We start from the raw sequence: 27517 nt of genomic DNA on the forward strand, positions 1-27517 counted from the left end.
GCCTCATCAATCGTCTTTGTTAATTCTGCAAAAAACTCAATAAAATTTGTGAGACATGATTTGCTACGGACAAAGACATGTTAACTATCCTTAATCAGTCCTTGCCTTTCCAAATACATACACATCCTATCTCTCAAGAATCCCTCCAAAACCTTGCCCACTTCCGATTTCCACTGTTTTAGATTTCCAATATCCATGATTCTATATTTTGTTGAAAGCTTGTTCTATGCCCATTCATTTCTGGGGAAACTCAGCATGCCTGGAAGCATCTGACCAGAGAGCGACACCAAACTAAAAATTCAAGTCCAGCATGACTCTTCTTCAGAACTGAAAAAGAGTGGCTAACAGTAGTTCTTTACATTGACTGCTATAAAAACAATACAAAAAGAAGACAAGGTCATAGCGAAAGGGGGAGGGAGAATGTATGAATAATGGAAAACAGGCATGATGGGGACAGGATGTGTAATTATGGAATAGTACATAAAGTCTTACAGAATGTAATGTAACAAAATGTCAAGCGAGGTGTTACTGTATCTTAACATTGAGCTTCATTGGAGCATTGAAGCTGCCCAGAGCTGAGATGTGAACATGCGAGCATGGGAAGTGATTGGATTGGGAAGCAATTTGAAGGTCAGGCTTTATCCGTAAGGGTTATTCTGCAATTTCACTCGAACTAGACATACTGGAATGATGAGTTGTTCAGGGTGATGGAGGGTGTCACAAAAAGAAGGTTCCCGGTGTGATTTTAAAATCGGACGGGAGGCAAAGATGTACTTCATTGTGCTGTACATTTCAAAATGGTGGAAGTGGCGGAGAGTGACGTTTTTGAATGTGGACTCTCTTTCAGTGAGAAATTTAGGACAAGTGAATTTCTCTCTGGAAGAAATTTCTGGAAACTAGGGGCGAAGGTGAGGGGAAGAATTACGGAGATGTCTCAGTCACAGTGAAAGGGACTATCCACAAGTTTTAGGAGTTGTTGATCTCTCAGTAAGGCGTGTCATATACATGGACTTTATTAAAGCGTGTGATAATGGTCCCCATGGTTGAATAATGCAGGAAGTGAAGTCACATGGTGTGCAAGGTGTTCTAGCTATATAGATAACGAATTGGTTGAGCAACAGGAGATAGACAGTAGTAGTTGAAGGGAGTTTCTCGAAAGAAAAGAAAGGTCACCAGTGGTGTTCCTCAGGGATCAGTGGAAAGGACACTGTTGTTCATTTTATACATAAATGATCTGGAAATGAGCACTGTTGGTATGCTCAGCAAGTTTGCAGACGACAAGGGGATTGGTGGAGTAGCAGAAAGCATAAGGGTCTGTCAGAGAATGCAGAAAGGTATAGAGAGACTGGAGGGTAGGGCGGTGAAGTGGCAGATAGTTTCCAATCCAGAAAATGTGAGGTGATGCATTGAGGCAAGACAAATTCGAGGGAGAGTTATACAATGCACATAAGAGTCTTTGGAAACATTAATCGGCCGAGAGATTTGGGAGTGCAGATCCATTATACCCTGAAGGTTGCTGCACAGGTGAATAGACTGAACAAGAAGACATTTAGTATGTTTGCCTTCAATGGGCTCGGTATTGAGTATAAGAACTGGCAAGTCGTGTTAAAATTGTACAAGACATTGGTTCGGCCACTTTTAGATTACTGTGTATAGTTATTGTCGCCACATTAACAAAAGGATATCGACGCTTTGGAGAGAATACAGAGAAGGTGAACGAAGATGTTGCCTGGTATGGAAAGTGATGGCAATGAAGAAATTTTCAGTAGGTTAGGTTTGTCTTCATTCGAACAAAGGAGATTGAGGTTGGACCTGATTGAGGTTTACAAAATCATGACGGGTATAGACAGGGTGGATACAGACAAACTTTTACACAGGTTGAGGTATTTAATAATGAGATCTCACCCTGTCAAGGTGAGAGGTGGAAATTTTCAGGGGTACACTCGCGGCCAGTACTTCACACAGAGGGTGGTGAGCGTTTGGAATGCGTTGTCAGCGGAGGGGTTAGAGGCAGGCACGGAAGATTCATTTAAGAAGCGTCTGGACAAATGCATGAGTAAGTTAGGAGAAGAGGAATAAAGATGCTTTGGATTTAACTGACAGGTTTTGACAGTGCATTTGGATTGGCTTAGGCTTGGAGGGGCGAAGGGCCTGTTCTTGGTATGTAAATCTGCTTTTTTTGTCCTTTGTTCTCTATTTTCTCAATGGAAGGAAAGGGAAGTCATGTTGGAAACTTTCCACTGGAATGTGGTAAAATTGGGACAGAAGTGACAGAGAAGGCTAGGACAATTGAGTTACTCACTGCTGATCATGTGTTCGGCCACATGTACAAGTTCCCCTCAATCGATTAGAAAGAACCACCTGTCTAAATGGCAAATTTTTTGTCTTCTATCTTGTCGAATGCAGGATTCGAAATTCGAGCCAGGGAAAGTCTTTGGGTGTACAGTAGCAGACAACTAAGGGAATATTTCATAACGCATATGAATTATTCATTCTGATAAAGAGTAGTACTCATTGAGACGATGATTGTTTTGAATTATTGCCACGAGTGCCTAATTGAAGTGAAAAACATTGTTTGTGATCAGTGCAAGCAAATCTCAGAGTCCAAGAATAGACCAATCATCGGGGACAAAACATAAACTCAAAAAGCGTTACCCAAACACATTCGACTGCACTGGACCTGCACTCGGCAAGATCATCATTAACAAGATGAGCACAATTTGAAGTAACAGAGTCCATTCACTAGTGTAATTACTGTCGGGAAGAAATTGTTCTTGAACCTGCTGTTGAATTTTCTCAAGCTTCTGTATCGTCTGCTTGATGGAAGAGGCTGTAGAAGAACATAAACGATATTGGATGGGTCTTTGGTGGTGTTGCAAGCCTTTCTGCGGCGGCGAGCCGTACAAATGGAGTCCATGGAGGGAAGGATGGCTAGCATCATGATCCTGGCTGGGCAAACAATTCCTGTATTTACTGTGGAAAAGAATATGGAAGACACAGACAGTAGGGAAATAGATGGTGACATCTTGCAAAATGTCCAGATTAGAGAGGAAGAAGTGATGAATGTTAAAGATGGTTAAATCCCCAGGACCTGATCAGATGTACTCGAGAACTCTGTGGGAGCTAGAGAAGAGAAGTGGTTGTTCGACCTCTTGCTGAGATATTTATATCATCGATAGTCATAGGTGAAGTGCTGGAAGACTGGAAGTTGGCAAACATGGTGCCACTGTTTAAGAAGGGTGGTAAGGACAAGCCAGGGAACTATAGACCAGTGAGCTTGACCTCCGCTCCTGAGAAAGTTGTTGGAGGGAATTCTGAGGGACAGGGTGTACATGATTTTGGAAAGGCAAGGACTGATTCTGGGTACTCAACATGGCTTTGTGCGTGGGAAATCATGTCTCACAAAATTGATTGAGTTTTTTTGATGAAGCAACAAAGAAGATTGATGAGGGCAGATGTGGTAGATGTGATCTATATTGACTTCAGTAAGGCGTTCGACAAGGTTCCCCATGGGAAACTGATTAGCAAGCTTAGATCTCATGGAATACAGGGTGAACTAGCCATTTGGATACAGAATTGGCTCAAAGGTAGAAGACAGAGAGTAGTGGTAGAGGGTTGTTTTACAGACTGGAGGCCTGCGACAAGTGGAGTGCCACAAGGATCAGTGCTCGGTCCTCTACTTTTTGCCATTTACATAAAATATTTGGATGTGAGCATAAGAGGCACAGTTAGTAAGTTTGCAGATGACACCAAAATTGGAGGTGTAGTGGACAGCGAAGAGGGTTACCTCAGATCACAACAGGAACTCGACCAGATGAGCCAATGGGCTGAGAATTGGCAGATGGAGTTGAATTCAGATGAATGCGAGGTGCTGCATTTTGTGAAAGCAGATCTTAGCAGGACTTACACACGTAATGGTAAGGTCCTAGGTAGTGTTGCTGAACAAAGAGACCTTGGAGTGCAGGTTCATAGCTCCTTGAAATTGGAGGCGCAGGTAGATCTGATCGTGAAGAATGCATTTTGTATTCACTCTTTTATTGTTCAGAGTATTGCGTACAGGAGTTGGGAGGTCACGTTGCAGCTGTCCAGGACATTGGTTAGGCCACTGTTGGAGTATTGCGTGCAATTCTGGTCTCCTACCTATCGGAAAGATGTTGTGAAACCTGAAAGGGTTCAGAAAAGAGTTACAAGGATGTTGCCAGGGTTGGAGGGTTTGAGCTACAGGGAGAGGCTGAACAGGCTGGGGCTGTTTTCCTTGGAGCGTCGGAGGTTGAGGGGTGAACTTATAGAAGTTTACAAAATTATGAGGGGCATGGATACGATAAATAGGCAAAGTCTTTTTCCTAGGATAGGGGAGTTCAGAATTAGAGGGCATAGCTTTAAGGTGAGAGGGGAAAGATATAAAAGAGACCTAAGGGGCAACTTTTTCACGCAGAGCGTGGTACGTGTATGGAATGAGCTGCCGTAGGATGTGGTGCAGAGTGGTACAATTGCAACATTTAAGAGGCATTTGGATGGGTATATGAATAGGAAGGGTTTGTAGGGATATGGTTGCTGGTAGGTGGGACTAGATTGGGTTGGGATATCTGGTCCATATGGACGACTTGGACCGAAGAGTTTGTTTCCATGCTGTACATCTCTATGACTCTATGACCAAAGTCACTGTGTATTTAGATCTGTCTGGTGGGACTGATGGTCCTGAAGCTGGAACTATATTCGATGTGAAGCAATCTGACGTCGGCATCCTTTTGCCAAATGTTTAAGTAGTATGTGTAGAACTCGGGAAATAGCTTCTATTGTTGCATTGGAAGGAAATGCTTCAGAACCATAAGGTGATATAAAACGAAAGATCTAGATGAACAGTTGAGCCCGTTCAGTAAGGCGATTTCCTTCCCCAAAAGATATGAATGAAGAATCTGTGAGTTTCCTCGAATACTTGATCCATGGTTAGCGTCAAACTCTTAATTCCAGAATTTCGTGGAAAGAAAATGCTACCACTTGCCATAGTAGGATTTCAAAATAGGCTCCCAAGACAAGCCCTGTAACGTTGTCTTAACACTCAAACGAAGACGTCAGCAGCCCATTATCAACACAGGAATGCTGCAGAGTTTAAAAAAGATGCATCCACCAGGTTTCCACAACTTCCGGTCCTGCAGCATCAGATGTTTCTTATCTACACAAATGGATTGAATGCACGCGAACTCTGCCTTTAAAGTACATAAAACAGGACACAATACACCTTTTATAACCACAGCATTGTCATTTCTGTGTTCAGGTTTTTAGAAGTTTACTGGTTTCTTTCTTGGAGGTGGGGTATGTAACAGTTACAGTTGGGGAGATCAGCAGACATAATTGAATAAACACTGAGTGAGGTTTGTCGGTTGTGTTCACAACGAAACTGGTTCTGCATTAACATAAAATAGGCATGACAAACATCTGGAGTAAACATAGAATGGGCAAGCTGGAGAAATCCAAGAGGAGGCTCCTCTTGAACTAGACTGGATTCTCCCAAGTATATTGACCAACCTATACCAATCCATTTGAATGGCCTTGAACTGTTCTTCATCGCATTTCTGAAGTGCTGCGTGGGACATCACAATACAGGACTGAATAGCCCAAATGCATTTGACCCTTTGAAGCTATTTCACTCATAGCAAGATCGTGGCTCATCATGCTGATCTACACTACCTCGCTTACCTATCACCCTGTAACCACTGAGCTGGACTTTCCCATTCAACCATCACACCAGAATCACTAATCTACGCTGCTCTATCTATCTTTTGATCCCGTATTCACTGACCTACGTTCTCCAGTTCAACCATCACACTGTACTGATTGACGTACAATATCCAGCTTATGCGTCACACCAGACTCACTGAATGACAGTCTACTGTTCACCTGTCACCCTTGTTTATTCACTAAGCAACACTGAGTCATTCACCCATCATCTTTGGACTGACTGGCTTACACTGTCCCGTTTACCCATCTCCCCTTTACTCAGTGGTCGACACTAGCCCATTCACCCACCATCCCCACATTCGCACACGCAAACTGCTTCATTTAACCATCAATCCTGGACTCAGTGACCTGCACAGTCCCATTCACCCGCCATCCCAGACTCCTTGACCTGCACCGTGTCTGCTGTTTTAATGCTTCCATTTTAACTTTATCACTACTGTGGAGTGCTCTGTATTGTCTCTCTTCGAATCGGTATAGTTTTCATACCACTAATCCCACATATCATGATGTTATTCATTTTCTTGTTCACGCAGTGCCCAATTCACATAATGTGGTGAAGGGCAGATGGAAAACAAAGGACTGGGAAGCATAAAAATGCGAACCGAGGACAACGAAGAAAGGAATAAGAAGGAATAAGATTACGTGCATGGGTAAATTAGCCGCTAATATTCAGAAAGATTGCGAGAATTTCTTTACATATGGCAAGGGCAAACCAGAGGGAAAAGTAGGCATTGGGTAGCAGGAAAACTATGCTGGAGAAGGAGAAATCGAGAACAGAGAAATGACCGGATGAGCAATGTGCATCAATATTCACGGTGGAATACACGAATTAAACGCCAAAAAAAAATCACGTGAGTCTCAAGGCAGGGATGAGTCTCGTGGTCATCTCCAAGGAGAAGGTGCTGAAAAGACTGAAAAATCTGGAAGTGAATAAACCACATCGACCAGATGGGACACACATTCGAGTTCTGAAGGAGACAGCATAAGAGACAATGGCGGCTATGTTTGTGTTCCTTCAGGTATTACGGGATTCAGGAAGGATCCCAGAGGACTGGAAAATTGATTATGCTGTGTCCCATATATCAGAGAAATTGATGTGGCCCTGGAGGGGGTCCAGAGAAGGTTCACGAGGATAATCCAGAGATGAAACAGCATATGAGGACTGTTAAAGGTTTCTGGGAGTTTAAAAGGGTGAATGTATCGGATTGGAATTTTGAGAATAGGAATGGCTTGGACAGAATGGATGTTAGCAGGATATTTGCATTGTGAAAAGATGCAAGGACCCGAGAACACAACCTTCGGGAAAAGAGAAGATATTTAGAACGGAGATAAGGAGGAACTTCTTTAGCCTGAGAGTGCTGAATCTGCGATACCAATTGCCACAGAAGGATGTGGATGCCAGGTCATTGACTATATTTAAGACGGCGATAGATCAGCCATTGATTGCAAAGGGGAGCAAAGGTTACTGGGAGAAAGCAGGAAAATGGGTTTTAAAAATCTGTCCGCCATGATTGAATGGTGGAGCACATTCGAAGTGCAAAACCCCCTAATTTATGCTCCTATTCCTTATGGCATCCCTTATGGAATATTGTTGTCTTATTCTGTTTTGGTAGTGAGTACGGTATCCTCTGGTTTTCTCCCTGTCCATGACTTTGGGCTCTGCAGAGTAGTTACCAAGTTCTGAAAGGATAATCTTACGTGTCTTGTGTTACAGTTCCTTTCCAGGTGTGTCGCTTTATGGTGTCCCATAAGTCACAGTTTGTTTGAGCAGATTTGACTCACGTCTTTGAAACTTTACTGCATTTTTCCATTGAAGCTCTGTGTTAGACGCTATGAGCATCATCGTCGGATGAGGAATACCATTGAACCATTGTGCAAATACTGGCGTCGAACCAACAGCATTTGACTGACTTGTTGTTTTTGTGGGAGGTGAATATCGAATAAGAGGAAGCTCATTGCCCCAACGATGGTAAACATTAAGCCTATGTTCCATCACGCTTTGAAGATATCTACTCTGCTCTCTGAGGTGATGATCCGTTTGTGTTTAATAAAATCAGTCAAGGTAAGGGTCGAATCAAAAGCTAAGACAGGAAGAGTGATGAAAACTGATAAATGTAAATTGAAGATAGATATAAAAACAAACTGCAAAGGTTTCCTGTGAATGTAAAAAGAGCGCAAGAAGCTCAAGTACACGTGGAATCCAAGTGGGTAGAACTGAGGAATTCATAATATGAACCCGAAAATAAGTTAGTCATTTGGTCATCACGGTTCGGTACAATGGAAATATTTCAAAGAGAGATAAGCAAGGTAATATCGGTAGGAAATAACTTCAAGCAGTCTCTTTCGTACAAGTGACAATATTTGAACAAAGTTCTTGGCCTGACGGGAAGACAGATCAGTGGGAGTTTATGGCTTGTGTCTATAGGTTTCACGTGATTGGACTGCAACGAAAATGGAGGTATGAGTTGAAATATTCCACAGCATACTGGATTCAAGGAGGGTTCCAGTCAATTGAAAAATCGTGACAGTGATAGCTTTGTTCTCGACAGGAGCTCCGCAGGAAACAGGAAATTAACGGAGAGACCTTCATACCGATTGGTGGAAACATTATTTCGCCCCTTAATAAGGTAGCAATTACTCTACACAAAATAAAACCTAAACATTATGAAACAAATTAAACAAGGTGCTGTGAAACACATGCGATATTTTGAAACATTGGCTTGGATTTTTCTGAGGATCAGAGTCGTTGACCTGATAAAGGGGAACGGTTGGATGTTATTTATTTGAATTTACAATTTCTCTTGGTCAAGAGTTCCAACAATAAATTATTGCACAATATGGAAGCTGTTTATTTAAGAAGTCATACATGAGGATGAGCTAATAAAGAGATCACAAACAGAAGACAAATTTACAGTCAATGGATCTTATTTCAGGTTGGAATGATGCAATTACTGGAGTACTAAAATAGTATGGCTGGGATACTCAATTATTTATGGTCTATAAGAATAACAGACACGGGGCAGAATGCAATGTATCCCTGTTAGCCTATAATAGTAAAAATGGTAGTTATATCGTGATGAATGAAGACGTAATCTCTCATGAAATATAGATAGATTGTATGAGGGAACACATACATTGTTGATGGAGTTCAATGTCGCAAAAGGCTCGTTTTTTCGGAGGAATCAACATTGATGTTTGTACGTTAAATGATGAGACTTCAAGGAACTCAAAATTTGAGCGTCCAGGTGCAGCAAGTAATTCAGATCGAAAAAGGAACTTTTGAATTTATTGAGGGGGCCTGGAGTTTTTGAATGTAAATCTATTTTTACCTGCAGTGGTTTTGCTGTGAATATACATGGAATACTGCAAATAATTTTGATCATATACTTTGGAGACGATATTGTCAGCATTGGAAGGTGCTGATAGAACTTCACGACACTGAGACCCTGCCAGAAGATTTTAACTCGTTATGAGTTTCAGATTAGATCTTCCTGCCTTAGGGGATCGTATTCAAAGTCATGATTCACAGGGGGCTTGAAAGGGATATATTGAGAAGACGTTTCCACTCGTGCTTGAATCTGGAACCAGGGCGCTTAGTTACAAAATTAAGGACCAAGAACTGAAAACTAAGATGTGAAGGCAATTTTTCTCATTCACGTTAATGATTGTGTTGCATTATGTAACACAGAGAGTTGCAAAGGCTGGATTTCTAGAAGTATTTAAAGAGGAGATGGATAGAATTGTGAAACTGTGGTAGTGAAGACCTGACACCAAAGAGAAGTTGAGGTCTGTTAAATTGACTGTTGGTACAAGGCTGAGGGGTTAGTGGTCTCCTACTATTACCTGAAGTCCTCATCCGTCCTTGCCCCAGATTCTTTTCCACCTATTTCCTTCTCGAGCAGTGCCAAATTACGCCGGAAGGCGCTACGTGAATGGTCGTGTAACGTTCAACAATGTGGAAGGTGTTATGCAAAAGCAAGTTATCGTTGCTCCTGGAAAGGCACTGAAATTATCATTCAAAGATTTAGAAGTTTACCTTATCCCAGGTTCACTCGTCCTCAAATTTGGTTCATTCTGAACTTCCCCCTTACACTCTGCTTCAATCGTGAAAATACATGCACACTGCACAATAATATTCCGGAAATTGTTTTGTTTAGTGAGAAGCTGTTTTACTGGCAGATAGCCTTGCTGTTGCTCTCTCTGAGTCAGTAATCACTCAGTTCGCTAAGTTTAGATCTCACATAGATTTTTTTTATTTATTGCATTTAACGTAGAACAATGAGATGGAACAACTATTTCCCCTCAATCTGTTCAATTCTTTACATTTGACATGGTGATCGCCCACCCACTTCGCCAACAAATTTCTGGATTTTCGACTCATTCCTCATTCAGATACTAGCAATTCTTTCCTGTCAAATGCATGCAGTCATGGCAGCACAAATGAAGGCTTTGAGGCCCACTGTGTCCGTTCCGACTATGTCCACATGATATCTGCCTGTTCTGATTCCGCAATAACAAGCTCCACTTTCTGCCCTCGTTCTTATTGCTATTGCTAAACTGTCTTTATTAATAACACCGTTTAATATTAACCTTAACTCCCCCACAAAAGCACCTTCACTACATCTACGGAGCAAATAACCTTGTTAATTTTAAAATAAATTAATCGTTAGTTTCTCCAGTTTCTTGCTCCTGAATGAAAGTGCCTCGAAGTGTTCAGTTATTTGTGAAAATTTAGAAGGTCTCTTTTTTTTTGCTGTCATATGTTACAATCTTCTTTGCAATCCCTGTTAATCCTTATTTTCAATCTACAGACCAAAGCACATCGCTCCCACTCTGGTCTGACCATTGGAAGTGTTTGAACAACCTGCCGTGCAGTAACAGCTGGGATCTTAATCGGAAGATTCTATCCTCCTTTTGTTTTCCTTGTACAATTACCTGTAAATCTCGCTAAACTCAATGATGTTGACAATATGCACAAGGTTGTGTCTGTATCACTTGGAGATGCAGAAGTTCAGATGAGATTTGATGAAGGTGCGCAAAATCATGAAGAGGCTGTTCAAAGTAGAGAGAGAGAAACGGTTTGGAGTTGATGGAAGAACCGAGAACAAGAAAAAACCGGAGATGTTAAATATTTGTCAAAAAAAAGCAATGTTGTCTTCGAGTGAGCGGTTATGATCTGAAATGCTCTGCTGAAGAATGTCATGGAAGGCGTTTCATTCCAGTAAGCAAGTATTGTCTGAAAAGCAGGAATGTGCATGGTTATTTGGATTGGCAAAAGGTGAATTGCTGATTAACAGTGTCAGAAAAGAAACGATTGGATGAATGGTCATCTTCTGTGATGTAACAAACTGTGTCATGCACTATAGGAAGGGAATTGACTACATTAAGAAATGGAAATCAGAGTAAGTTACATTCTGTCTGGAGTTGTGCGTGCGGTTTGGTGACAAAGATGGAGTGTCAACATCATTGCTTGCTTTCAGGGCTTTGTCAGTAGATTATCGTTATACTGCAAACTGCACATGAACGAGTTCTGCTGCTGCTTTCCTCTACTTTGGAGTTTTGCTTCCAAGAAAAGATCTGATAAATTGTCCTGTTCTGTTGACAAGAAGAAGCGATGTTTGAGAAATAGAGAATGGAAAACTGACTTCGAATGCATCTCTTTCCAGACTTGCAAACGATGCCTCATGCAACTGTTCAATTATGACCTTACAAAAGAAATAAAATGGATAGGAGCCTTGATGGTCTACATGTGGAAAGATGATTCTTTTTCTGTGGGATTCTGGAATCAGATGGCGAATTCTCCGATTATGCTGTCGCGCATTTAAGGCAAAGGAGCGGGGACCTTTCTTTTCCTATCAGCTGATAATGAATCTGTTTAGAGGATTGACTCTGTCAGTGGGATGAATCGATGGTTTGTAAAACAGACGGATGCCAACAACTTGCCTTCAATTTTCTTGCTTGCTGAGATTGCCATGGGGGGTTCTACATCTCATTCGCTCGCCTTGCCAGATACGGGGTGATCCTCAGTTTATGCCATAAGTCATCTCTCTAATGAGAGAACGTCCTGATAATCCCACAGGATTGAAATAACTTTACTGATTTCACTCCACAGTGGCCAGTATGTCTCCATACCCTCACTGTTTCTTTACTCGCAGAGAGTCTTTGGCACTGATCTAGCTCTCTCAGAGTTGCTTGTCAGAGCGAACCTCTGATTTTCTTGTTCATGTTGGTCATCCAATGCGTCCTAAATGGCCCGGATTTACTGCCTAAATCTGCGAACTCTCACACTGATTTCCAGCTGGCTGACCGTATTCCAATCACGAGGTATATCTTTCGTGAGTTTGTGGAATTACACATCATGTTGGGTTTATGAGGCAGGTCATCAATTACATTAAAGGCAGGGATAGGCAGTTTTTTGTTCAGTAATGAAATCAATGGAAAAAGTAAGGAAAGGCTAATTGAGAGTTATCAAATCAGCCTACCTCTTCTACTTTGTCTGATGGTCTTATCACATCCTGGTGAATCTCCTCTGCATTCATTTCGGTGAATCACATCCTTCCTATGGCTTGATTGCCAAAACTGAACACAGTATACCAATTGTGGCTTAACCAATGTTCTGAACAGCTCAACATAATCCCCCGTTTTTAAAATTAATGTCTGGAGTAATAAAGCATCCTTTATGCGTACTACACTATGTTATTCAACTTGCCTGTCAGTTTTAGGTATTTAACTTTCTGTAAGGTCTCCGTCTCCACAGCATTATCTGTCCCTTCTCTAATCTTTGTTTCATCTGCAAGCTTAGCAACAATTCCCGCAATGACTTCGGCCAGATCGTTGATAAGTTGTGACTCCAACACTGACCCCTCCGAAGCACAGATAGTTAGTGGCTGCCATCCTGAAAAATACCCCTGAATTCCTAATCTCGGTCTCCTCCCACACAGCAAATCCCCTGTGCATTCTTTCAGCATGGACACTGATCTTACTCAGCCAATTCTTACAGTGCCACCTTATCAAAAGCGTTCTGTAAATCCAAATGGATCACATTCACTAGTTACTTTTGTCTAATCCGTCAACGAATTCTAACATAATTATCAGACATGACCACTGAATTATGAAGTAGTGCTGACTTAGCCCTATGTTACCATGCACTTCCAAGTACTCTGCAATATCGTCGTGAGTGATGGACGAAATATCTAACAGTCGAAAGAGATCAGCCTTACCAGCCTCTCGTTTCCTGACTTCTAGCTGCCAGCCACCGTAAACAACTTGGTATATCAGTCAATACCTCTGTTCTGTCTCTCTCAAATTAGTGTGGGTTTTATTCCGAGGGTGTATTTCTGCTGTGTGTCCCGAATTACTGCCAAAAACTCCAGCCATTGCTACGCGCCAAACTTCCTGATATGTTTCATTTCCAGCTATGTAATTTACTCTGTCATATATTTGTCGCTACATGTAGTCAACTTAAAATTAATTCTGATTTTAGATTAACGTTCTCAAACTGCAGGGTGATGGTGATCAATGTCTTCTAGAGGCTACATCACTTGCAGATCCCTAAACAAGTCTCTCTCCTCATTCATCCCCAATTCCAGAACTACTACATGCTAATCATAAACAAAATCTGGTATACGTCACAAATTCATTTTATTTGAGATCTCTGTTTCCAAGTAAAACTGCATATTGAAGTCCACCATGATTTTTATAACATTGTCTTTCTGACAAGGTTTTTCCACTTCCTGGTGTATTTTCTCCATCACACCATGACTGCTGCTCGGAGGCCCATAACCAACTCCCTACGGGACAAGTTGCTTCGCTTTGCAGCTCTTCAAAAAAAGCCTACACGTACTCGACGTGTTCTGACCATCATTCTCTTTGTGTTAATAGGTTCACTTTTGTTTCATACAAATGGGTGTCGCTGCCCTCTTCGCCCATCTACTTGTCTTTCAATCCGACATAATTCATTGAATATTTATTTCCTAGCCATGATCCCTTTGCAGCGAAGTCTTTGTGAAACCCGGAATATTGACCCTGCCAAAGTAAATCTGGGGATAAGCTCATTTATCTTGTTTAGTGCATTGCATGAATTTCAGTCTATCACCTTCAGTGCTGTGCTAACTGTCTTCCTTCTCATACTTTCCCCTGATCTCCCGTGCCTGAATTGAAATTACTGATTTGCTTCATACTCTCTTTCATTTTAATTGGCATGGAAATTTTCATAACCTCTCCTGAGACCTGTTTTCTTCACCAGTGACCACATTGTTCAACCTTTCCGCTTGTATCCTTGTCGCCAATTGGTTCAGCTCCGAATGGTCCCGTTCCTTCTTGTTTCAATACATATGCCAATTCAAGGGAAATGGAACTCTTGCTTTCACTCCAGAGATTCGAATACTTCTTACTAATTCTTGATATTCTCCCTACAGCAAAACAATTTATTTTATAACGACGCCAGTAAGTATTACATGTTATTGAACAATAAAATAAGGCGAGTCAAATCAATTAACAACATCTCCTAGATAAGTGAGTTTTGAGACCTGAAAAACAAGTGTGCGTTTTTGATTTTTCTGAAAAAACGTTCGAAATTACATTAGAGTTTAAATCTGATGGCATATAGACCTGAAAGAGTGTATCTCCACGGATATTTGCTTGAAGAAAATTGATGCAGACGTGTTCGAGTTTTGTCTGGCCATTACAGGAAAACAGAAAGTTAAATGACTGGGAGATCCTGCAGCACGGAGTTCCAGACACCATCAGCTCAGAAACAAACTTATTTAATAATGCAGTTGGTCTGTAACTCTGAATGTCTCATGTTGTATTTTATTTGTGTCTGTTTCTGAAGAAAAAACAACTCTGCTTTTCTTTATGTGCCGCATACTGGAGGACTGATATTTTCCTGAATCTGGGAATATGATTAAAATATTAACTGGAACATTCTATATCCGACAATATACAAATAATTATTTGATGAACATTCCATGCAGCATTCTATAGCTGACATTACTTGACAACGGCCAGACATCAGTGAGTTGAAAAAAAGATCCACAGGGAAGAGATCCCGTTTTAGGAATAAGAAGGCACTGTTTTGAAGTCTGCTCAGGTATTTGAAGGAGTGAATATGTTTTCGCTGCTTTCACGTTCTTTCGCGATAGAGGAACAACCACAGTTTAGATTAAAATACACAAATTTCCAAACCCCAATTGCCGTCAAGGAACTGGGAGAGAATCGTTCACAACAGCAACGTTTTCACCATCCGTATTGAGCGATCGCACGCGTGGGAATGTTCCAAATTACATTTGTTTTAATGGCTGTGTGCCTGCGTGTTTGGGAAGGCTTTGTGTCTCATGCTTTACATCACGTTTTTGTTAGAATCCAGAAATTGTCTTATTTTAGTTCAGTTTCAATTGCATCAGTAAGTCTTGCATACAGTGAGAAACATGCAAATCTTACTCAGTCCTCGACCAAACTGATAACTTTACGTCCAGACTGGAGTATAATTCATTTGTTTTTCTTCCTCACAGTTAATGTATTGACGATCTTTGTGCTGCTTTTCAAAGACTGTGGACTGTCTCCATGTGTCATTCGTTACCTGGGGGCCATGTCAGTGGCGGATCTATTAGTTATTATCCTCGACTTGATACTGAGACACATTCCCACTGTTTATCGGGAACATTTTCATTTCCTGAAATCCATTCCCATGTGTAATATCCACGCCGTCCTGCTTTATGCAGCCACTGACTGCTCTGTCTGGTTCACTGTCACTTTCACCTTTGATCGGTTTGTGGCCATTTGTTGCCAAAAACTGAAAAGTAAATATTGCAGTGAGAAAATGGCTGCTGTGATTCTGGGAGCAGTGACTGTGCTGAGCTGTTTAAAGAACATATTTTGGTATTTTATGCTCTCAACTCAATATCGGCTGAAGAACTTCCCTTGGTTTTGTCGTGGAAGAAACGCTGTTCTTTTCTCTCGGGTCTGGGCTACAATTGAGTTCCTACACTACATTCTAACGCCGGGTCTACCATTTCTCCTGATTCTGTTTCTCAATATTTTCACCATCAGACACATATTAGTGACCAGCAGAGCCCGCAGCAGACTCCAGGCTCATACCAATAGGAATGCTCAGTCTGACGCAGAAATGAAACTTCGAAAAAAATCCATGATTTTACTGTTTGCGATTTCTACCAATTTCTTCCTGCTATGGTCAATGTTAATGCTGTACTTTATATGGCAACGGATGTGCTTTATTGGGTATAACATTCTATTTCTACATAGCTTTGTGCGGGAATTGGGCTTCATGCTTCAGCTCCTCAGTTGCTGCACAAACACCACTATTTATGCAGTGACCCAGACTAAGTTTAGACAGCAGCTGAATAATGTGCTGAAATACCTCTTGATCCGAATTCACCAATCAAGCAGACTCACTCATTAATCAATCCATTCAGGATTTTCTCATCTCAGCTCAATGTTTCTGATATGAAACAACCTGTAGGTGTGTGAACAGACTATGGATACGAGTGGTTTTCCAATCTTATCCCACAGGTGGTTGTAAGGACACATTGAAATACCTCTCTGAACCCTGGGTCCAGTGAGAAAATATGCTATTCCACTGACCACATCTGTAACTCAATTTGATAGTAATAAAATGGTAATTAAAAAGTGATGAGCAGCAGAGTGAACAATGCTTCTTTGTGTTGAAGACTCTGAGGTAGAGAGAGAAAGAGCGACACTTGGTCCCAAGTCCTGATTGTCAGGAAAGTAAAGGAAAGCAGAGCCACGCTCCAGATTTCGGTTGAAGTTAAGCAGTTCTTGCTTTCACCTCTGGGCCACTCACTCTGATCTGGCCTCGGCATAATTCATCTCTCTCCCTTGTTCTCTCACACTTCACATCTCTGTCACGCTCTCACATTCTCCCTCTCTCTCTGTCCCATTTTTGAATCTTTCTGCTCAAACTTCATTCGGACAAAACTGCTCTGTGTCTCCAAATGCATTTTTTGAAGAGCGAGACAACGGTGCAACCTGAGACATTCACACGCTGTAATGCTTTTTCCCCTCCACCCCCCAAAAAAAGCAGCTTTCATCGTGGCGTAATGAGGCCACCAGAGGGCGGAAAGAGGGCGGGAGAGACTCTGAGCCATTGATGTATCATTTTTTCAAATAGCTCATTCATCAACTCAAACATCCCTCCTGTGATTTACATCGCAGCCAGGGATAGACTTACAGGTACATACACACAGAGACTCACATGTTGAGACACACCAACACGGCAATTGTATGACAATAAGAGGGACGGAGAGAGGGAGAAATTGGGGCGGGGTTTAAGCACATTTGAATTGATTCACCCGTAAAGGAACAGAGAGTCCACTGCACAGATCCACCGGCACAAAGACACATGCAGGTACAGAAAGACACACTAATACACACACTCAAATGCATTAGATTACACACACAACTACAAACACACAAAGGTGATTTGACAGAGGTAGACACACACACAGATACAGCAACAGAACCTCCTTAAATACAGAAAAAACATACAGCCACATTTCTACACACAGACATGCAAAGACAGACGTAGAAACACCCATGGATGTGCAGACGTACAAAAGGACACTGACACACAGACAGTTACACAGGAACAACACACACGTATGGTTTATCTGGTACACACAATCACACTGACACGCGTATACACACACAGAAACAAACACATGCAAGCAATCTGACGCACATGGACAAACATATATAAATACACACAGACACACTGATACAAATACACTCACAGAAAGAAAAAAATACTGAGACACTGAGAAGCACAGACTGACTGAAAGAAACATGGACGCATACAAACACACAGTTTGTGTCAATCAGATAACTCCCAACTTTTTCTGATGAAATGTCAAAGAGAAAGTGGGACAGTGCCGTGATTTCCCTCCCTATATTGTCAGGGAGGTGGTCCAAGTGTTTAATAATCTCATTTAGAAATGTACAATGAACAAACATTCACTCGTACTACAGATCCATGTAAAGCTTTGATATCCATCTGCAATTGCATTGATATTCATTCTTAGAAACACAATAAAAGTAATCTCACCGATTTGACTGTTTAAGTTTAGTCCCATTCGCTACTTGTGTTGATTTGGTTGAAGATTCTGTATTCCACTGTGGGATAAATCTGTGTTCTCTGTCTGCAGAATACTCTGTTCCTTTGACTGAATAACATGAATAAACAGCAGTTTCCATGCACTTCTCACAGTTTAGTCTTCTGCATTTGCGGCTCACAATGTTTCTTCCTCGATGAACCAACATTTTCCTCGCTAATATCAATGCTGAGGAAGGATAATTGTATCTGAAACCTTAAAAAAGAAAATAAACATGTGGGCAGACGTAAGGACAGATGGAACAAAAAGAGAGAAAATTCCCATTGACAACGAGGGAAAAAGCAAAAAGAGTATAGGAAAAAAGATGGAAGGAAAAAGAGGAATCGAGCCATTGAAGAGCAGAGAGAGATGCCAGTTAAAGCCAGTGATGGAACAACGGGATGTGGGGGCAGGGAGAGAGAGAGAGTAACCCAGTGAAATCTGTCGATAAGACTGTGCAGAAGACACCTCTTTACCAATTGTCTCCCCAAAATCCCCACTCCAGAGTTCACAGAACAAAACCTCAGAGACTGCTTGATCCACACCATTCTTTTCCCCATTCGCGTGCGAGTGTGTGAATGGACGACAAGATAGCGGGTTGCTTTATAATACTACTCTCGGTCCTCGGTCTCTCTGTCTCTCGTTCCAGCTCTTGTCCACATGACAAAATAACTTGATTCTTTCTGTCCCTGTTTCATCTGAGATTCATCTCCCAACTCAAATATCTTCAGGGGCAGGGAAGAGACTGGGAGAATAACAAAAAGTGATTGAAATAATATATTCATGAACAAAAGCACAGCAAGATCCCAAAGTTCACTGCATTGCACAATCCATCACTTTCCCGAAACGCAGCAAGATCCCACTGCTGAACTGAGCTTCTAAATCCAGGACAGCCCCTGCTACTAAACACAGAGAACGGAGAACATGAAGATATCTCAAACTGACTCAAGACTGCCGAAGTCTGCATCTCCCTCCCCACACACCACCGTCCTCTCTCCCAGAGTCTGTGAGTCTCCATCTGTCTGTGTCTAGACTTTAGTCTCTTAGAAATTCGTGGGGGGGGGGGGTGGGAGGGAGAGAGAAAGAGAGAGAAGAGGGTGGAGGGGTGGAGGGAGAGAGGCTTCAACCTTCTTCTTGAAGGAAACCACATCGATCCGACATGACCCAGAAAACCAAAGGTCACTAAAGTACAGTTTCACCAGGAGGAAATCAATCCTCGAGGTAATAAAGATAAATATATCACGTGCGTGCTATGGGGCCAAAGTCTGCGCCTCCTTGGAGGAAATGTCTGATCAAAGGAAGTGTTTTTCTTCCCATTGTAGTTTTAAGATAAAAATTCCACTTTGGGCAGATGGAGAGGGAGATAAATTTTAAACCGGCAAAAATAAGTCCTCTTTAAAAAAAAACATGCACCGCAAGGGACAATGGTTTCCTTTCTCTCCATTACACAGAACATCAATCAACAATGTGTGACTCGAAGCAAATTGTGGAGCACTTTGGGACATTGCAATTCCAGACCCTTCGAGCAGTCTTAAAGCGAGGCATTTATTCAAACAGTCATTATATTTGTCACATGCTCCACGCCATCGAGCCACAGCAACATCCTTACAGGCAGCAATACCTCAGGAGCAAGATAAACTCAATTTTTGTGATGAAATGCTGCATCCCCAGGCACTAACACGACGGATATTTAAAAATCTTAAATGCCTCTCGTTTTCTTTTTCGAGCTCCTCTCACACTTTCAAACCTTTATTTTACTCCTGATGTCAATTTTCACCTGCATACTTCATTCAGCTCATACCAGACTTTCACAGTTAGGGTTTGAATTTTCCTCCCCGCAGAGTCCTTCCAATCAGACACTTACTGGGAGGGGTATTGGTATGTTTGTGTTAAGTTCCTTGAACCTGAAACATCAATCTTACTTTTAAAACCACAGGGCCACAATTAGACAGGATCCAGTTAGCCAGATATCCATAAAAACCAGAACGCCAAAGTGGAAATCAAACCACGGGGTAATAAACAGACACATCTAACATGGACCCCACGGCAGGCAACATGTCCAATAGGCAATGGTTCTACTCTGGAGGTTGTTCTCGTTCTAAACTGTCCTGGCTTCAGACTTCTCGAATGTTCACATTGCAACTTTCCAAATTAACACCCCACGGGATAAAAGATAAAAGACCAGTGAAAAGCGAAGGTTTAGCAGTTTGCAGCAAAATTACAAAAGAAGAGCACAAGTTAATCTGCATGCCACCCAACATCGACTGTGTTCTATTATATTATAACAACATTAAAATACAGAGCAAATAATAAGAACGCAATTAACCAAAGGCTTCAAATATTAATTATAAGATGCATTTAGCCAAGCCACAATTGCACCCACGCACATTCTCCCAATGCACACACTACCCATACGCACGTCCCCATACACACCTCGCCCATAAACACCAGGTCCACGCACTCGCTTCCACTCGCATGTCCTCCTGCGCACTCCCACACATGTCATCACCAAAACACACCCCATGGTCACACCCCATATTCGTTAACCTATGTGCACTCACCCACCCACACACATTCATGCACATGCAGTTCCCCATGCCTATTATCTAATGTGCACACGAGTATGCACACACTCGCTAGCGCAATTCCTCACGTGATCTCCCCATGTGCACTTCGCCATGTGTGTTCCCACAAATGCACATACTAATACTCAGCTCTCGATGCCCACTCCCCAGTGTCCATTGCCTCATGAATAACATCCACATACATGCACCAGTTGCACTTCCCCATGCGCATACCACCATATTCTCACACCCGACTCAACACCTGCACGTCAATGGCAAACACCGAAACACACAACTCCTGCAAACTTCGAATCTGTCACGTATACAGTCCCTACACTAAAACTCCTGACACATTTCCACAAAAACAGACACCTCCACTCACATGACCTCACATGCAACACACCACACGCACACGAATCCAACGCAAACATCTCTGCCACAACACACACCTGAACAATCCGAACCCACAGCATCACACAACCTGCCCCCAAAGGTCTGCAGACAGACCCCCGTACGCAATATCCAGCACACACATCACATGTGCACAACCCATATTGGCATATCTCCCACATACCCCCATACACACCCCCCACACACTCCATGCACACTGCCTTATAGAAACCCTACTTCCCACACGCACACACCCAAGACACACCGTCATACACACCACCGTCACACACACCGCACACACAGACCCCAAATAGATATATCATCCCAAACACACAACTAGACATACACCCATACACATACATGCTCACACATAAACACCACGACATGCCTACCAGTCACAGCCCATCCCCCACATAAAGCCAACGCACACTCCACAAACACGACCTTCCCAAATACCCCCCTCACACACCCAACACACCGACAAATTCTTCCAGACTGCCCACATCACACAGACAGCGCACACTACACTGACAGGCCATCCCACACACATTTTCCCAAACACAGCCAACGCACAATCCCACACTTGCCCTTGCACACCCAAAGCAAATCCAATCCACGCATACAACTCGAAGCACACCCCCACAATGCACACCAACACACACCCCACACGCTGCCAATGCCCACGATACACATACAGCCCACCCAACATACAGAGTCCACTCACACACTACTTATACCTCCCACATACACACCGCAGGCACACTCTGAAGCACACACTCCTCGCAAACCTCCCACCAGACATCCCCAGACACATTTGACACCACACACCCACACAGAGCTCACATAGAGCCCAGGCCATACTCAAAGCCTACCAATACACAAAAAGAACCACACACCGCCGTCCCACTCATTCCCTTCTACACGCATTCTCCCACACTCAAAACCACACACAAAACCCAAGTACATATCGCAGCGTGCAATGCTTCCACACACACACTCCTCACACATCTTTGCCACACATATTCCCACATGCTCCCCATACAGCCCCATACACACAGCCCTGCCAAATATGCAAATCTCCAAATCCACAATCCCACAAATGCCCAAAATAGGCATACACACTTAATCTGACAAATCTGTTAGACAGATATACATTTTCAGTTTGGTGTTATCTGTCTCCAACTTTGATCCCTTGGATGGAGTCGTGTGAATGAGATCTTATTTTCAGGAGAGGAAGCCTTATAGGATATTTTTTGTCTTTTGAGGAATCTGCAGACTATAGTTTTTTGAGTATCTGTTCTTCTTGAATACGTTGCGTAGGTGGTTCTCCTCTGTTTTCTGAAGTTCATCTGTGCTGCAGTGTGAAAACCTCAAAAAAGTCAAAAACATCATTCTATACCTGCAGACAAATGTCGACTCACTGTCACCCTGAATAGAACGGATTACATCGAGAAAGCCAATGCAGTACTTGCATACACCAACACCTAACAACAGGTGGGGCTAGATCCGACCCCACAACTAGGAAACAAAATTACATATCTCCTAAGAAAATTCCGGACAATTAAACAAGACGGAATTCCAAAAAATGAAACCAGACGGGACAAATACCCCACGATTCGACAGACTACCAGAAATCCATAAACCAGGAGCCCCCCTCAGACCTATAGTCTCACTACACGGAACACCACCTTACAGACTGACTGCATGCAAGACTAAAATACCTCTTAGAAGAGTCGCAGCACTCCATCCACTCCACCCAGGGCTTCCTAAAAATCATTAAAAACACCAAAATAGAGTAAGACAAAACAATGATCTCGTTTGTCTTAACAGCACTTTTTACCTCCATCAACATCGACCTGGCAAAGGAAACACTGACCACACTTTTCGAAGAGATCATCACATACACCCCAACCACCATCAATCACATTACCAAGGAAAACATCATGAAGCTTGTAGATCTTTGCCTCAGCACCCACTTCACCTTCAACAGCATAATCTACAAACAAACCAACGGCACACCCATGGGATCTCCACTATCAGGATTCAAGCCGAAGTGGTAATGCAAAGACTAGAAAAAAAAACAGGCCTACCAACCATCAAACCAAAAATCTGGGTCCGCTACGTAGATGACACCTTTGTCATCACAAAACGAAACATGATAGAAGAGACATTTAACATCATCAACTACACCCTCCCAGGCATAAAGTTCACCCAGGAGGAAGAAACCGACAACGAACTCGTATTCCTGGATCTCACAGTCGAAAGAACGGAGAACTACAAACCCGAGTATACTTTTAAACGACACAGACTGACCAAATACTTAACTACACCAGCAACCATCCCAACACACACAAACGATGCTATATCAGAATACGATTGCAACGAACCACCTCACACAGCAGCACAGAAAAACTTCGAAAAGCAGAGGGGAACCAACTTTACAACGTATTCAAGAAGAACAGATACTCAAAAAATACAGTCTGCAGATTTCTCAAGAACAAACCACGACAAGCAGGCCAAACACAGCCAGAACCTCTGAACACCTTACCATATATCCAGGACGTTTCAGAAATGACAGCCAGACTAGTAAGACCCCTTGAGATCTTAGTCGCACACAAACCCACCAACACTCTCAAACAAAAACGAACAAACTTAAAAGACCCAGTACAGCCCATGGACAAAACCAACATCGTCTACAAAATTTCATGCAAGGACTGCCACAAACACTACGTATGACAAGCAGGAAGCAATTTGGCTACCAGGATACATGAACACCAGCTAGCCACAAAAAGTCATGCCCCTTTCTCCCTCGTAGCCCTACACACGGAGAAAACAAAACACCATTTCGAATAGCACAACATATCTATCCTGGGACAGGCTAAGCAGCGACATACCAGAGAATTTCTAGAGGCCTGACACTCCAATCATAACATCATAAACAAACACATAGATCCTGATAGCATCTATCCACCCTTCAGAAAACGAACAGGAAATGACATCACCACAAACCCCTGGAACCCCATCCAGGACAAACATATAAATAGAAAGCAGGAGACAACAGCTTCGCTTCACTTGGAGGTCGCCACTGATGATGTTACCTATCCAGGGAATGAAACGTCTGAATATCAAACCTACAGCTTAGCGAACAAGCGTCCACCCCATAGCCTAATATCTCACCAACAAATCAGATTTCCAGTTTGGTATCGTGTGAAGGTGCTGGCTGCTCATGGGATTGCAGTCAGAGCCATATTTGTGGCACGACAAGCTGCCTGACTGTACAGGAGCAAAGGGTTAAGGAATAGGAATAACAGTCAAAGGGGATTCAGTCAATTGAGCAAAATGCAAGCATTTCTGTGCCTGTGAACGTATCTCCAGGATGGTGGAAACAAGAATGTCAATGTCTGCGTAATATTCCTCTGTGATAAGTTTAACAGTCAGAGGTCATGTTCCATGTTATTCTCAGCCACCTTGGTCGGAAGTGTGAAGTAGACTGGTAACCAGAATTTAGTGAGGTAGATGGGAGTTTACCAAGCAGGACCTCAGATGTAACAATCATTGGAAGAATCATAGTGTCGTGTGTAAAGTTGTGCAGCAATAGAATTACGAGACCGATGAAGCAGCAGGTAGAGGTTCAGAATCCTGGGGCATTGAGACTGGCACTGGAGAAGGCAGCAAGTGTATAGGCTGGATAAGATGCTAAGTGGAGAAAGTGAGGTCTGCAGATGCTGGGGATCAGAGCTGAAAATGTGTTGCGGGAAAAGCGAAGCAGGTCAGGCAGCATCCAAGGAGTAGGAGATTCGACGTTTTGGGCATAAGCACTTCTTCTTCAGGAATAAGGGCTTATGCCCGAAACGTCGAATCTCCTGCTCCTTGGATGCTGCCTGACCTGCTGCGCTTTTCCAGCAACACATTTTCAGCTAAGATACTAAGTGACAGAGCTGCAACTAAGAGTCTGATGCAGCGCTTGACAAGTGCTTTTGGGAGGCAATTAAAAGAATTTTGATAGCGCTAGTTAACCAAACAGGATAGTAGTTGAAACTACCTGGATTCCCAACCTACTTGGATATGTAACTGGTACCATTTTAAAATAGCAATGTTAACAGCGAAAGATGGTCTTAGAAAGAAAGTCTAAATCTCTGTGCCTCTGCATCCATGCGAATGCTTGCAGCGGAGTAAATAAGATTGGGGAATATGTCAGAGAGCAAGATGGTTCTTCCAACGAGAGAATGGATTTGGTTGAAGCAACATAACAGAATCTGTCTATTTACACAGTGTGGAACGGGCGGTATGACACCACCAAGTGGAAAGGATGTGGAGAACAAATCAACAAGGCAGTCCCAGAGAGATGGCAATATGATAGAGTGGTAAAGTTGAAAAACTTAAATTATTCAGAAAATGATTGGGATTTTGGTCGTGTAGAGGGAAGACTTTATGGAAGAGGGCTGACTGCAGAAGTATTTGTCCAGCCCAAGAGGGCATGTACGGTTGGAGCTGGTCCTTGGCTGGGGCAAGCGAACCCAGTGTCAGGAGGGAAGCGTTTTTGTGTACATCGATCTGTTGTAAGTTTCAGGATGGCGATCGAGAATGATATGCAATAATTGGAGGTGAGACAAATTAGTTGACTGAGAGCTGCCTTCAAAGGGGAAAGAATGAAGCTGGGAAATATTGATAGAACACCAGCTTGGTCAGAGAAAGAAAATCTGGCGAATGGGCGCCCTTGAAAGATGAGAAGGCTTTGGTCCAGTTGAGGAATGGTTCATCAAATAGGAAAGGCAGGATGAGAAAAAAAGTGCTCCCCGAATGATGGAGAAGAGCAACAGAATCGGTGTCAGATAGATATTCGAATTTGGAACCAAGAGGAGTGCTGACCGTTCAGAGGGGAGATGGTAGAGCAATGATCAATTATGGGAAATCTGAGAGCCAACATTAAGCTGTCCCAGAATCCTTTGTGGGCACCACATATTGAGCGTGCTAAAAGGGAAATACAACTGGTTCAAGACGAGAAAGTTATCTGTGTGTCGTTCGGATACACTTGAATCTTTTGCCAATGCATGATCCAATGAATTGGCTCACTATTGTGACTAAATATAATGTGTAAGGACAAGGAGGAAATCAGAAGATCATTGCTCAGTAATGTGTACAGGTGAGGAGCTAGGGTAAATATAATCGGACAAATGCGAACCTTCTGTGTCATGAGACTTCTGTGCGCTGATGTGTGATGTCCTGAGGCATTATTATTGTAATCGTTGTATCCAACTCTCATAAAATCCGATCTCTACATCTTCTTCGATCCCATATGGTATATGTCGTTCTCTCTATCAGCCAATGCAGCCCTGTTTATCTCTGCGTCTCATATAGGCAGAGTAAACTTGCTTTCGCTGCAGTGCGCTGGCCCCTAAATTCATCCCTCTCTCTCGAAATAATAACCCTCAAGTCCTGACATCTCTCCCTTTCTCTGTAAATATTCTGATCCAGACAAACCTCCCGATCTTTGCAATTACCTCCAGTCCACACAGCCACCAATGTCACTCACTCCCTGCTGCTGACAAACATCATTCTCTGTGTAATATCGTCCAGCCACTACAATGCTCATTATATCTGAAACTTCCTCCAGCACCTATAACTCTGCCCATCTCTTTACCTTCCTCCAACCCCGACACTTTTCCCGACTGAGTAGCCTTCTCCAATATCGAACCAGCCATGTAACATCCACGAGACCATACAGAGTTCCAACGGTTTAACCACCTTCAGGCCCTCCCACCTCCGGATCTTTACAACCTCTACGTACCAAATATTTCCCAGATAATTACGAATGATGTTCTTCTAATAAATCCGAGGCTGGGACTTACTCGGTGACCGTTTTTCCTGTATCTCAGAATTCCAGCCTCGAAGCATTCATTTAGTCCCTGCTTCTGTATTGAACAATGCTGCGGTGTGAGCAGTATCCAGTCTCCTGCACCATTCCTTTATCAAGTGAGGATTGGATAATGATGGTCAGTAAAAGACAAGGGATTTTTCCGAGCCTTCGTTTGAGAGCCTGGATCACTGTGTTCGTCCATTTTATAAATCCTCTCTCAACATGTTTCTCACACCCAGTTTTCCACATCATATTTTGGACTCTTCCCTGTTTTGCTCGAAACAGAAAGAGACCGAAATCATCATATCCTTTGGTCAAGTCTCATTTTAGTCAAGGTTCATGGAGGATTTATATCCGCAAGTGTAAATGCATTTTCACGTAATACCATGCACAATCATCCTCATTAACTTTCTTCCCTGCCCCTATGTTCTTCCTCTCATCTGACACTAACTCGATGATTTTTCCCTTCGTCATAACAACTGCCCCTTTCTATTTTATCCAACAATGGAGCAGTCTTCCCGTTACAGTTTCCATATTCAAAACTTCATGAAACACATGAATTAAAAGTCCGAAACTCCTGGGACATGACAGAGTGGGAAACGAATAAAGGGGTACCATTTTCTGGGCACGCCACTGAGGTTCTGGTGGACGGCATCGTGCATATCCCACAATAGGACAGGAAGACGCAAGAGTGATAGGGACAGCCCAAAATTCAGCTCCTCAACCCTAACAGGGAAAGAATCCGTACACCAGCAATCATGAGAGGCCGGCTTATTGTGCCCAACTCCCGGACTGGGAACTGAGACTCCCCTTCTCTCACTGTGCTGGGCACGATGACT

Source organism: Hemiscyllium ocellatum, chromosome 22, assembly GCF_020745735.1.
Source record: "Hemiscyllium ocellatum isolate sHemOce1 chromosome 22, sHemOce1.pat.X.cur, whole genome shotgun sequence".
NCBI classification, from domain to species: domain Eukaryota; kingdom Metazoa; phylum Chordata; class Chondrichthyes; order Orectolobiformes; family Hemiscylliidae; genus Hemiscyllium; species Hemiscyllium ocellatum.